Source organism: Staurois parvus, unplaced genomic scaffold (genome assembly GCF_062004578.1).
Source record: "Staurois parvus isolate SC_StPar_1 unplaced genomic scaffold, SC_StPar_1.0 ptg000546l, whole genome shotgun sequence".
NCBI classification, from domain to species: domain Eukaryota; kingdom Metazoa; phylum Chordata; class Amphibia; order Anura; family Ranidae; genus Staurois; species Staurois parvus.
In genome coordinates, this window is record NW_028318342.1 from 2802105 (window position 1) to 2816525 (window position 14421).

At 42.5% G+C, this 14421-nt stretch overlaps 1 pseudogene; it reads right to left on the reverse strand.

Annotated features, from left to right (window-relative positions):
* Window positions 1–284: 284 nt before the first annotated feature.
* LOC149451206 (U2 spliceosomal RNA) lies at window positions 285–390 on the reverse strand (annotated as a pseudogene).
* Window positions 391–14421: the final 14031 nt, after the last annotated feature.

The window sequence follows — 14421 nt, forward strand, 5'->3', positions numbered from 1 at the left end:
AATTGCCCTGGTCTTAGCCAAAAGGCTTAGCCCATGATGCAGGAAGTGTTGTGACCTGCTCATTCTCCCAGTGGGGTCAAACCCACAGTGATGCTATAGCAAACCCATGGTCACCACTCCCAGAGGGCACTTGACACACTGAGCGCTCTGCCTTCCCAGCCCTCATCCAGACCCAGTAGCACAATTCAAATCAGGAGGCACTGGGCCCCTCAGATCCCTCTATACAAGAGAAATACTGCCACCACCTCACCCAGTGGTTGCTTAATTCAGGTTTCTTCCCTCAAGGAGGATGCTTAGGATCCCTGTCATACCATACCACTATGCAATCAGCCTGGACACTGATAAGAACAGAGACTACACTTGATCTTAGCCAAAAGTCTGAGAAGCAAAGGTATGCCCCATGTTGGCATTGTGTCCACATGTAGCATTTGCGTTGGCAGAGCAGAGTAGGACTGGCCAAAAGGGATTAATTTGATGCAGTTGGCCACCTTAAACATGTATTACAATATGTGTGAACTAAAAATCCCTATTTGTATTGCAAAGTTTGCTGGAAAGGGTATATAGCAGTGCGCAGAGGGTTCTTCCAGGATTTCTAGTGTCCATATGTGGTTACACCCCTTTAGCACCTGATAGATAAATGCATGTACAAGCTATTGGGATTTGAGCACAGGTATATCTTGTTTCTAAAGCAAAGGTATGCGCATGCGTGATTTACAAATAAACCCTTTTTGATTTTTTTGTATACTTACTTCTGTTGTCATTTGTTGCAAGGGATATAAATAAACTCACTATTAACCTAGCAATATGTTCCAAAAGTGAAAGCTACCATTATAGTGAATCCATGTCCCAAAATAATAACATTGAGATCGTTTTTAAGAGAGATCGGAGAATATCACATCACATTTAATAAATATCCCTAAGTCTTGATCCTGGAACACCATCACTGACTCTTTGTTCTTGCAGTTAATTTGGATAGTGGTTGATATAAGGATACAGTAGTGTATCATAAATTTGGCAACACAGCTCGACTCAAAAAATTATAACTTCAATACTTCTAAGAAATAACTTGTCTAAACTCAGCCGTTAATGACCATTTATTATATAAGCAGCCTATTTTTCACAGTACACCACTTCATCTTTTGAAAGGAAAAAGAAAAAAGTGCAGCAATGGAGTTTTTTAGCACTGATCACTATATTGGTGTCACTGGGGATGTCAGTGACTCCAAGTCAGTACCCCCAGTGTCAGAATGCCCACAGAAGTCCCATTATAAGTCGCTGATCGTCACCATTACTAGTTAAAAAAAATATATATATTTATTCCAGTATCTATACCGCTGTTTCTAAATGCTATAACTTTCACGTAAACCTATTCATTTACACATATTGGGATTTTTTTAGCAAAGAAATGTAGCAGAATACATTTTGGCCTACATTTATGACGAAATTTGAGTTTTAAAATTTTTTTTACTGGACAAGTTTAATAGTCAACAATATCATTTTTTCTCTATTTATTTTTAAGCGCAAAAATAAAAACCGCACAGGTGATCAAATACCATTGAAAGAAAACTCTATTTGTGGGAAAAAAAGAACGTAAATTGCTGTTGGGTGCAGCATTGCATGACTGCGCAATTGTCAGTTAAAGTAATGCAGCGCCCTTATGCTAAAAATGGCCTGGTCAGGAAGGGGGGTAAATCCTCCGAAGGGTAAGTGGTTAAAGTGATGAGGTTTCAACCCTCCCTTGGCACCAAGCGGCCACATATTTGTGTACCCAATGTAAGCAAAACATGTGCCAAGAGAGCGCATCCTGCACGTTCCTGGCACATTTACTGGTGCCTCATGGAAAGGTCCAGATCGCTACTTGCAATCATGTGACTGCTGTGACAGCCAATCACGGCGGTCACAATTTCTAAAATATTAGTGCAGTGCTAATATTTTAGAAATTGTGATTCTAGGACTGTTACCTATACCCTGAGTGCTAGCTGCTTTTAATTAAGTTGAATATATATAATTTTAATATCATATACTGCATTTAGCACTCACACTATTATCTTTTCTACATACTTTAATCACGGCGGTCAAATGATCCTAAAACTCTGCTCGCATCACAAACCCCTTAAAGGGCTAAGAGGTGCCGGCGCCAAAGGGTTAAATACTTTTGATTTTTGCAAGATATGAATTTTATATCAAAACTATAATTTAATTGAATATTAGCACTGCTATGTGTATAATCCACTACCAAAAAATGTTTGGTACTAGCATTGCTACTAACCAATGTTAATTTAACCCATGTGCCCCATTGCATCAAGGCCCCTATGTTACCTACCAGAGCACAGAATGTGGCAGCTGAAACTTAATCCAGCCCTGGAAACGATCAGAGAAGTATCTTTACAATTCTGTACAACATTCTAACATCTGATTGTTAACGTCATAACAATGCATTGAGGAATAGCCTAATTTTTCAGTTGAAGCGATTTCCTTTAAAACGTTTCTCGTTCCTTCTTTTGCTCATCACCCCACTCCCTGAGCACAAGCACAAAAAAAGGCTAATTATCACGTTTGCCAAAATAATAATTCAGGGTAAAAATGCAGTTAGCTTTTGCTGCTGAAAGGACAGCTTCTGAAGGTAGGATAATAGCCTGGATTACTTATTGTCGCTGAGACATTCATTTTAACTAGGTATAAAATTGTTGCTGTTCCAGCTATCTTCTATTTATCCCTTCAGTAACAACATTAGGTTTTCAGATTGTAAACATTTAATAGCTTGAGCTGCAAATCATGGCAGGGTAGAAAAATCTAGCAGTCACCCAGAGTGAGCACAGTTGCAAGTTAAAATAGGGCACCGTGGGCCAACCTTTTGGAAACATCTCGGTTTATAAAAAAGGCAGCTTTCACCTCTCATTCTCACATTTGTGTCAACATTCCCTGGATCACATCTGCCAACTGCATTGCTGTGGTACGTTATGATGTGGGCACTGCTAACGCCTTCATTTTAGGGTGTTGAAACAAATGCTAAGCTAAATGGTCTTTTCCTTTTTTGCCTCAAGAGATCACAACAGAGTGTGCTTACCTCAGGTGGCCTCCATTCTATGTGATTTTCTTGACATTGTGTGATATTGCCGTCTCTACACAACTTTCAACTCTTCCTTATTAAAAATAAAGTTAGGAGCTGAATCTTTTGATATGACCACACAGTACAGAAAAATACTTTTAGCTTTGGAGCTCAGTGATTATTTTACTCTTTTTACTTGTTTGCTTTAATTTGACTCAGATTTCTCCAGTTAACCACTTGCCTACCAGGCACTTATACCCCCTTCCTGCCCAGGCCAATTTTCAGCTTTCAGCACTGTCATACTTTGAGTGACAATTGCGCTATCATGCAACACTGTACCCATATGAAATTTGTATCATTGTTTTTTACACAAATAGGGCTTTCTTTTGGGGGTATGTACTCGCTGCTGGGTGTTTTATTTTTTGCGTTATAAACAAAAAATAGCAAAAATTTTGAAAAAAATGTTTTTTTTCTTTGTTTCTATTATAAAATTTTGCAAACAGGTAATTTTTCTCCTTCACTGATATGCGTTGATGAGGCTACACTGATAGGCAGCACTGATGGGCACTAATAGGCAGCACTGACAGGCACTGATAGGCGTCACTGATGAGGTGGCACAGATAGGCAGCAATGATGAGCTGGCACTGATATGCAACAATGATGGGCACTGATTGATGGCACTGACTGGCGGCACTGCTAGGCACTGACTGGCAGCACTGCTGGGCAGCACAGGTGGGTTGCACTGCTGGGCACAGGTGGGTGGCACTGCTGGGTGGCACTGCTGGGCACCGATCATCAGGGCACTGATCATCAGTGCCCTGATGATCGGTGCCGATCCCTCCTCTGACAATTGCCGATTATCGGCAGTACTTTCCTGTGACAGCATGAGGAAAGTGCAACCGATAACCGGCAACTGCATTTACTGGTGATCTGCTGTGTCATTGGACTCGGCTGATCATGTGGTAAAAGGCCACTGTGATTGGCCTTTTACCACCCCTTGTGATCAGCTGAGTCTGTAGGACACAGCGATCACAGAGAAAGCCGGGCGCACGCCCCCGGGGGTGCGTGGGAGGGCACATTCTGGGAGGACGTCATATGAATAAAGCCGTCATTCGGCTATCTGCGGTCGGAAAGTGGTTAAAGTGTAGATATTAAATTTATACAGAACAAAAAGTGAATAAAAAAAAAGACCTAACTTAAAGTAGAACCAAACCCTCCTATCTTTTACTACCAAGATAGCTGCCATCTTAACCTGGCCATAGATGGATCAAAATTTGTCTGGTGCAGCAGAGACTGGCTGAATTTTGATCCATGTGTGGGTGTCCCTGTTCAACAGAAATTGATAATAGGATCAGCTTTTGTTGTATGCGAATATTGAAAAACTTGTTGATCAGCATATTCAGAGTCCTGCTGTCAGACTCCAACAGTCACAATATCCCTGCTTTTTATAAATTAAGGAATCTGGAGGACTGAATTAAAAAACAGAGTTGAATAAGAAAAAAGTTTCATCTACAGTATGCTTTGCCGTCTTTAATATTAAATGGATCCTTGGCAAACATTTTCTTTGGCCCCCTCCCTACCCCCAATGCAATTTCTCTCTCCACCTGTTCTGAGACATACAATAAATAGCAGCTAGACTCAAAATCAGTTTACTACAGTAGGTCATGTGGCATTTGCAATTGATTGCCAGAGGTTACAGCATATCATTATGTTCACTGACTGGTTGCTAGGGGTTACAGCACATCATTTCTGCTTGCTGATTGGTTGCTAGAGGTTCCTGTACATTCTTACCTCTTAATAATTGGTTTGCTAGAAGTTACTGCTCAGTGATGGGGGAGGGGGAATGGGATCAGTGGTAGTGCTAGGGGTTGATGGGAACAGTGGCAGTGGTGGGAGGGTTGTGATCAGTGGCAGTGTTGGTGTGGGGATGGGATCAGTGGCACTGCTGGGTGGGGATGTGATCAGTGACAGTCACTTGCTGTCACCTGTCAGTTAGTGGTTCCCTCTGCCTGTATGCAAGCTCTCAGCTCCCTCCACATGTCCCCATCACTCTGTGTCTTCGAGATGGGTCTACCCACACAACAGAAACCTCCTTCAACCCCCATCACTGTACCGGCATGTCAAATGCTGCAAGACTGTTCATCAGAAGCCTGTCTATAAAAAAACATTTAGAGTGCAGCAGTCAGGACGAGTCCCCCTGTTCACATTGAATTCCCTCCTTACATCATACATCCCCATCAGAATCCCTCCTCTTCATCAGAGTCCTCCCCTATACATCTAGGTCCCCAGCATCACCCCCCCCCTTACATCAGGGTCCCCAGAGTCACCCTCCCATGCATCACGTCCCCTGAACCCTCCTCTTTATATCAAGGCCCCCAGAGTTATCCTCTTCTTATATTACAGTCCCCAGAGTCACCTTCCTTATAATATCAGGGTCTCCAGAACCTCCATGCTTTTACCAGGGTCCCCAAAGTTATCCCCTCTATACATTAGAGTCCCCAGAGTCATCCACCTTACATTGGGGTCCTCAGAGCCTGCCTCCTTACATTAGGGTCCCCTGAGCTACACTTCTTACATTAGGGTCCTCAGAGTTTCCCCAGCCTTACATCAGGATCCTCATATTCACCCCCTCCTTACATCAGGGTCCACACATCCCCTCCTTCATCTGGGTCCCCTCCCTAAAATCATCCCCCTTCTTATATCAGGGTCCCCAGAGACACCCCCCCCCCTTGCATCAGGGCCCCCAGAGTTATCTCCTCATATTAAAGTCACCAAAGGCACCTTCCTTATATCAGGGTCCCCAGAGCCCCTATCATTAGATCAGAGTCCCCCAAAATATCCCCTCTATGCATTAGGGTCCCCAGAACCCCCCCCCCAGTTACATCAGGGTCCCCAGAGTCCCCCTCCTTACATCAGGGTCCCCAGAGCCCCCCTTCTTACATCAGGGTCTCCAGAGCCCCTCTCCTTACATCAGGGTCCCCAGAGCCTCCCTCCTTACATCAGCGATCCCAGAGTTTCCCCACCCTTACATCAGGGTCCTCAGATCAGATTCACCTCCTCCTTACATCAGGGTCCACACCTCCCCACCTTCATCAGGGTTTCCTCCCTATAATCATCCCCCTTCTTATATTGGGGTCCCTAGAGCTACCCTCCTTACATCAAGGCCCCCAGAGTTATCCCCTCCTTATATTAAGGTCACCAAAAGGCACCCTCCTTACATCATCATCCCCAAAATTTCCCCTCTATACATTAGGGTCCCCATAACCCCTCTCATTACATCAGAGTAACCACAGGCACCCTCTTTACATTAGGGTCCCCAGACCCCCTCCTTAAATCGGGGTTCCCAGAGTCCCACTCATTATATCATGGTCCCCAGAGTTATCCCCTCTATACATTAGGGTCCCCATAGCCCCCTCCTTGCATCAGGGTCCCCAGAGCCCCTTTTACTTACATCAGGGTCCTTAGATCTGTCCCCCCTTACATCAGGGTCCCCTCCCTAGAATCATCCCCCTTCTTATATCAGGGATCCAACACCTGCTCTTCCTAAATCAGAGTCTCCAAAACTCCTTACCTTCCTTGAGTTCATTGAACCCTTAGCTACATGTGAAGCATGGAAGGAGGAGGGGAACTGGCAGCAGGTAAGTCTGGACAAGGAGGTTCCATTGAACAGAGTCAGACAAGCCATGTGGTTTGTTGCTAGATGCCGTGCCATCCTAATATCAACCGCTAATACTGAAAACTGCAGGAGGGAGTCGGAGGTGTGGCAGCAGCCAGGACTGGAGGAGAAAGCTCCATTTTCCACTGAATGCCAAGGGCGGATTCGGACTAACCAGGTGGTTGGTTGCTAGACACTGGGCAGTCCTTGCAACTAACCACTAATGCTGGAAGTGGTGAGCAGGAACCAGGAGGTGGGACGGCAGTGGCGCCACTGCGCAGATAGAACAAAAGAATGTCAGATGTATGGTAACACTGGAATGGGCTGGAAAGGCAGCTGCCTCTTTTGCCCCCTGTTAAAGATGGCCCTGCATCTAGATCATCTGATTGATCTCTGGTTACCATGGTTCTGATCAACTATGGCACCAGCCATTTGATGGCTTGACAGTTCTGTTGAGAGCTAACATAGGTACACTAGTAACTGCACATTGGTATCACCCTCTGAGTTATCCACAGTCGATTGCTTTTCAGGAGGCAAATGCGGTGAGGAGGCATTATGTCACCTACTTACCACAAGTTTTAATCCCTAAAAACACCACTTTAAGAGGTTCTGAATGCCGTGAGGTGGAGGTGGGCATTCCAATCATATGGCCACTGTGATTGGCAGTCACAGTGTAAACAAGTCCTAACAGTTATCATTCAAGGAATGCCACTGATACATTCCCTGCTTGCTGGCTTGGAATTCCCCAGACACTTTTCAGAGCTTACTGTGTAAGCACCATGTTGGATGGTGTTGGAGTTTACACAGGGCTAATGCCTTCCTTAAACAAAAATACACATGCACAAACTGTACTACACCAAGATGATGGCTTCCAATGACTTACTGGTGCAATACAAAATTACAAATAATAGTCACCAGTCCTGAATGGGCAGTTACAGTTCCAAAAAATGTTATAGGCAGCTCCTCCACAGGAAAACTTGGGAAGTATTTTTTTTTTCTTTCTCTTCTCCATGGGCTTGGCAAATAGCCACTCAGGCCTCAGCACACATTCTGAGATGAAGAGTAGCAGGTCGTATTTTCCCTAATCCCACAGAAGGAACAGGTATTTCAAGATAAAGCAACTGAGCAGTGGGGAGTGCAATGGAGGTCAGTATCTGAGGTAAGAGGTTGCTTTTTAAGAGAACCTGCCAATTAGCCCTGAATGAGGTAGTAGTTTAGATGACTCTGGAACCTAAGCTAGATATTACTTGGTAACGGTGTCTGATTTATTTGAATCTATAATGCAGCAGTGCACCTGGGTGGTATGTGGGCTGCTTTCATACACCAAGGAACTCCCAAGAAAACATTTGGAATCTAAGCACTATACTTGGGTGAGAGGATTGCCCACACTGGATTTTATAAAGTCTTAGTCCCCAACAGCTGGTATGCAATACAGGGCACTAAGACGTTATAAAATTTAGTGTGGTGCTCTAATCCTCTGATCCAACTGTAGGATTTGCCCTAAATGGCCAAATTAACAGTGTCCAATCTTTATTTTTACAATAGCAAAGTCTTTCTGTTCTTAGAACATTCTTTTTGGAATGGTGTGCTTTATTTAACCAGTTCCCACTAGGTTGATTGTAATATGATGGGCGGGCGGGACTTTTGTTGTTTCAGTTGGATGTCATGAAGTCTTCCTGAGACACACCTTGTACGCGGCCATGCTGTCTGTCACCGTTTATGTCCATTGGATACAGCAGATGACTGATCTCTGTACCAGCCCACTGCCAGTACCATGTGGTAGCTGTGACCAGTCACATCAGATCACATGACAATTGTAAACAATGAATGGCTTCCTTTCATGCCATTCATTGCTTATAATTGTGTTGCTAGCTGTGATTGGTAGCAATGATCACATGGTACTGAAAGGGCCAATCACAGCCCATTTGAATCATGTGACCAATCACAGCTAATCATAGTACATACTGAACGAATCAGCTTCATTCAGTAAAAATGGTTGTCTATACCAGTGAAATTCATTAAAAAAAAATCATGATCACTTAACCCGAGTAGTACAGTGTTACTGTGGTAATGTAACAAATGTAAAAATAAATAAACACAAAATTGAAAAAAAGTTTGTTTTTTTAACACATACTGCCAACAGGCAGTGTTTCTGATCCCTGATCGCCACCACACCAGTTACATGATGACACTGTACTACATTGGTGACAGTATGTAAAAAAAAAAGGTTTTACATTTCTTAATTTTCCCAAAAATGATGACAAAAAATTTGAATTTACAAAAACTCGCCATGCCTCTTACTAAATACCTGAGTGTCTACTTTCCAAAAAGGGGTCATTTGGGTGATATTTGTACTGTCCTGACATTTTTGGGCCTCCAGAAATTAGGTAGGCCCTCACTACATCAGGATTGATTGATTTTCAGATACTGTATACACCATAGTTTGTGGACTCTAGAACCTTCCTACCAACAAAATAATAAACACTGATCTGGGATATTGTCACCAAAGAAATGTAACAGAAATCTTGAAGAAAGATTATTTCTCTGGAAAATTTTATAACAGAAAACAAGAAAAACACGTTTTTATTCATGCTTTTTGATCTTTTTTTCTTTATTTAGCAAAAAATAAAAAGCCCAGTGGTGATTAAATACCACCAGAAGAAAGCTCTATTTGAATGAAAATAAAAATGAAAAAATGTCATATTGGTATAGTATTACATGACAGTGCAATTGTCCTTCAAAGTGTGACAATGCTGATAGCTGGCAATTCTTGGCAGAAATAGGTGCCCGGTATTGAAGTGGTTAAAGGGCCTTTAGTTATGTATCTTACATAGTGTTTTATAATACTTCAGTGTAAATGATATTTTGTAGTAAGGCTTCATAAAAATGGGGGAGTATCACCGTGACTGCACCAAACTCACACAGCTCTCCACGTAGGCTGCCAAAGTGAGGCATGGAGATTTGTGCTCATGCGCAGGTATTAACTTAAGATAGCAATCTGGAAAATAAGAAATACTCTCCAGTAAGATGGCCATGTGAACATTCAGGTCATCAAAGTTGGCTCCATAAGTAGGGTAGCCACAGTGTTATTTGTTTTTCTTTACACCCCATGTGCATAACCCTATGATGATGTGATTTCTTCTTGTAGTCCTTTCCATGTTCATTGTGTGCCCCATGCTAATAGTCTCTATATTTTGGAGGACTAAATGTTGTAATGTTAACAATCACCCGTATACACAAGTTATTGTATTAATGCTGCAGGTTTGTCAAAGGGTTGTACTTATCCCCTAAATGTTGCTAAACACATTGCATTTTCACAACCTTGGCTTTACAATGAGGAACTTTTTTTGGAATTTGTTTTTTTTTTAATATAGGGCTTTTCAAATGTTTGGGTATCTATTTCTAGGTTACAACTTTTTTTTGAATGAGCAAAAAAGGTTCTTTGTTCCCTATACTCATTCATATGGTGGGGTTAGTACCTGGGTGCTCCTTTATTGTAAAGGGGTCATTCTAATTCTGATAAAATAAACCCCTGCCCTCAGGCCCCCAAAACCACAGGCCAGGGTTGTGGGGAAGAGGCCGTTGTCCTCATTAAGATGGTGACAAGGTGCTTTGCCAGGGGATCCCCCCTGGCAAGGTACCCCTCTATGTTAAGGGCGTGTGGCCTGATATGGTTCAGGAGGAGGGGGCGCAAGCCTCCCCTCTCCCACTTTCCTAGCCATCTAGGGTGCATGGTCAGATTAAGGGTCTGGTATGGATCTTCAGGGGGACCCACATGCAATTATATTTGCATGAGGTCCCTGTTAAAATCCATGTATGAACAAGGGGGAACCCCACACTGTTTAAAACTAACTTTTAAACTATCCAACTCCTTTGCTTACCTGGCCAAGGATTCCCAGCCATGTAAGTGATGATGTTTGGTTATGAACTCACTTAGTGGTGCCTGCACCTGCCAGTGTTCTAAACAACCATTGACAGAAGGAAGTTGTCATGTGTAACTGAGGAAGTAATACAGCTATTATAGATGACATTTGGCTTCAGCAGATTGTAGTGTTAAGACATTCGTTTGAAGTAGTATGTAGTATGTGCTTGTAACATGTATTTATGAAAATAAGTCAGTGGCATATCAACTCCTCAATGCCTGTCAAACAATGCTAAAAAGTGATCCCCTGTGTACTGCTTTTCAGAGGGGCGGCAAAGGCATCCACACATGTGATCAAGCCTAACAGACGCGTACAAATTGCAGCACACTATTTTTAAAAGTAAACCTTATTCTATACACATTTCTGCACACAGCCTCCCTTAAGAAAGGATATTCTTAAAATAGTCAGTAATTACCTAACAACCAGCAGTTGTTGAGACATACATTGCTCAGAACTACAGCTGTGCTCAAAAGTTTGCATACCCTGGCAGAAATTGTGAAATTTTGGCATTGATATTGAAAATAGGTTGCCTGTGGGTTTTCTTTGAATCCCAAACAATTTTTCTGTCAGATATGGCTGCAATCTTTCTTGGTCTACCTGACCTTGGCTTGGTATTAAGAGATCCCTGAACTTTCCACTTCTTAATAGGTGATTTAACAGCACTGATTGCCATATTCAAGGCTTTGGGCATCTTTTTATGTCCTTTTTCATCTTTATAAAGTTCCATTACCTTGTTACACAGGACTTTTAACAGTTCTTTTCTGATCCCCATGGCTCAGTATCAAGCCTAGTCAGTGCTTCCACGTAAGAGCTAACAAACTCATTGACTATTTATACATTGGCACTATTTGCAATTTAAAAAGCCACAGATGTGGGACATTAACCTCTAATTGGCATTTTAACCCGTGTGTGTCCCCTTGTGTGTCTGTACCAGGGGCGGACTGACAACTCATGGGGCCCCCGGGCAATAGTGGATCATGGGGCCCGTGTCCTTGCCCAAATTCAAAAAAGCCTATGAAAAAGGTACCAGGGGCATCTCATGGGGCCCCCTACTGACCCCGGGCCCTCGGGTAGTGCTCGAGTTTCCAAATGGTCAGTCTGCCCCTGGTCTGTACCAAGGCATGTAAACGTTTGATCATGGCCATTTGGGTGATTTCTGTTATCATTAGGATTTACAAAGGAGCCAAACAACTATTTGATAATAAATGGCTTCATATGATCATCATCCTTCAATAAAAGAGCATTTTTGGCATGATCAGCCATATTTTCAATATCAATGCCAAAATTCCACAATTTCTGCCAGGGTATACAAACTTTTGAGCACAACTGTATGTAATGTACAATATAGCATAAGGAGTGCAGGAGGCTGGAGTATAGTGTACATAGAGTGCAGTAGTCAAGAGTATCATGTATAATATACAGCCCAGGATACAGAGTGTAGTTGTCAGAAGTATGGAATGTAAAACAGTATATATAGTATAGTGAAGGGCTCAGAAGTGTGTGAATGGAGGACTCAAGAGTGCATAATGAACAGAGTGCAGGACTCAGGAGTGCATAGTTCACAGACCAGTGTACAAAGTGTAACCAAAAACTCCCCCCTCCTCCCAACACTAATCCCACTCATCCCAAATCCCTCTAGTACAGATGTACTTTTCAGAAAAAGGTGACCCTGACCCCATGCCATTCTCCTACCCCCTAGTCAGGACAGATCCCCCCTTTCCTTCCTGAAAGACACTTACCTGACTTTGGATACAGCAGGATTTAAGAGTGACTGGAAGTCCTCTCCTTGGCTGTGGCATGTGATCAAAGCTGATAAAGACCTTAGGGAAGACTACCAGCTTTGAACTGCACTTTATCTGAGTTATCACAAGTGGACAGAAGGAGTGACTGTAACATAGATAGCATAGAGGCAGGAGCAGAGTGACCATTCGAGCACTCGAGCACCATTCGAGCACTGCCCGAGGGCCCGGGGTCAGTAGGGGGCCCCATGAAATACCTCTGGTACCTTTTTTATAGGCTTTTTAGAGTGTGGGCAAGGACACAGAGGCCCCATGATCCCCTATTGCCCAGGGGCCCCATGAGTTGTCAGTCTGCCCCTGCATAGAGGGTATGTGGCTCGGAAGCCCACTGCTAGTGACATCCATGTCCTGCTCATTTATATTCAGCACCAAAGGCAAAAACCCCCAACAAGTAAGGGAAAGGCCACCTAGGCTTTATTACTGTATGGGAAAGGGTGTCCATTGTAACCTTATTGAATAATACAGGTCGCTTCATAGCATTGTTCTTTACCTAGCTGTTCAATAGCATGGCTCAACTCTATTTTCTTTTCTTCATTGAGAATTATGACCAAAATAAGATGGACATTTTTGGTTTATAATCGTATAAAAATAGAACAAGACAGATAGCATATAAGCACCTGATTTTATAAAAAGAAGTCACAATACTTTCTTGCATATGGCATATGTGTTAGTTTGATATGAAAGGAGTTTATGGTTTTTATATCTATTGGCACTCAGTGTAGAAACGGTAAGACAGATGGCACATAAGAAACCGTTTTATTGTGCAAGCTGATTTTTGACCTAGACCAATAGAGAACACATCTGGAGTAGTATAATTTCTCAGAGCTAGGGGTGTTTCTGGTTTACTGCGCTGCAACATATTGAAGGTCACATAGGAAAAACACATATTTTGCAGTGTATGCTTATAAATTATGCCTATAAGAAATTTTGAATAAAAATTGTATAATTTCAGTGCTATTGACATAAGCATTTAAAATGTAACCACACAGGAAAACAAATGCATTAAATGGGTTTCTGAAAGTAGCCTTGTTATTACTGTATGTTTACAGGTCACACTCTAGCACTGCAAAGAGTGCACCATGCATTCTCTTCACAGCTGTTTGCAGCCCAGGAGCCTTAAATCCTTATCTGATATTTGCAGATATTTTTTTAACACTCCTCGATAGCATTGTCACTGGTCCACTTTCTCCATCTCCTGTATGTTCCTTCTGGTTAGTGAAGCAAACAGTCAAATGAATGGGCTAGTAGAAACTTATAATAGAACTGAAGGAAAAACATTTTTCTAGTTTTGGATAGAGTGGAGAGGGATTAGAATGCTCATCAGTTTTTATCGCTGTCTGTACCCTCATTAAGGATATTCACCCTCTCTATTTGTCCTGTTTGCCATTATCACTAAAGATTAAAGTAAAAGAAATTCCCAAATGCTGGGTTGTCCAAAGAAAGGTAAAAGGGGAACCATCTAATAGGGACACTGGTTCTGGTGACCTGGGGGTCCCCAAGGAATTCCCTTAATTTGCAGGGATTTCCTCTCACTTCCTGTTTTGGCTATAGGACAGGAAGCGAAGGGAAATCTCCACAATGGGACACAGATGGCGGAAAAAATCTGACAGGGTTTATATCCTTCCCTTACTCTATTCAAATTGAAAAAAAAAAGTTTTGCCTATAGTTCTACTTTAAATTCTAGGCTGCAGTTAAAACAATTTTACGTGCCCACTAATCTCTGCTTTCTGGGACCAAATGGAGAACTTTGCAGTTTCTAATCTTTGGGCATTTTGACCGACCTACATCTGGCTCTACACAACCATCTTTGACAGCTTCTTATCCCCGCAACAAAGCTTGGCTGTCAACATGCTTTCTAGTTGCAAAAGGAGCTATTTTAAAGACATTGATATCCTCTTCCCCTCCCACAATAATGGATGATAAAGAAGATCTTCTGGGACTTTTATACAAAGAGAAAGTAGATATGGAGTCTTCCCATAACAAGCCAACTCATCG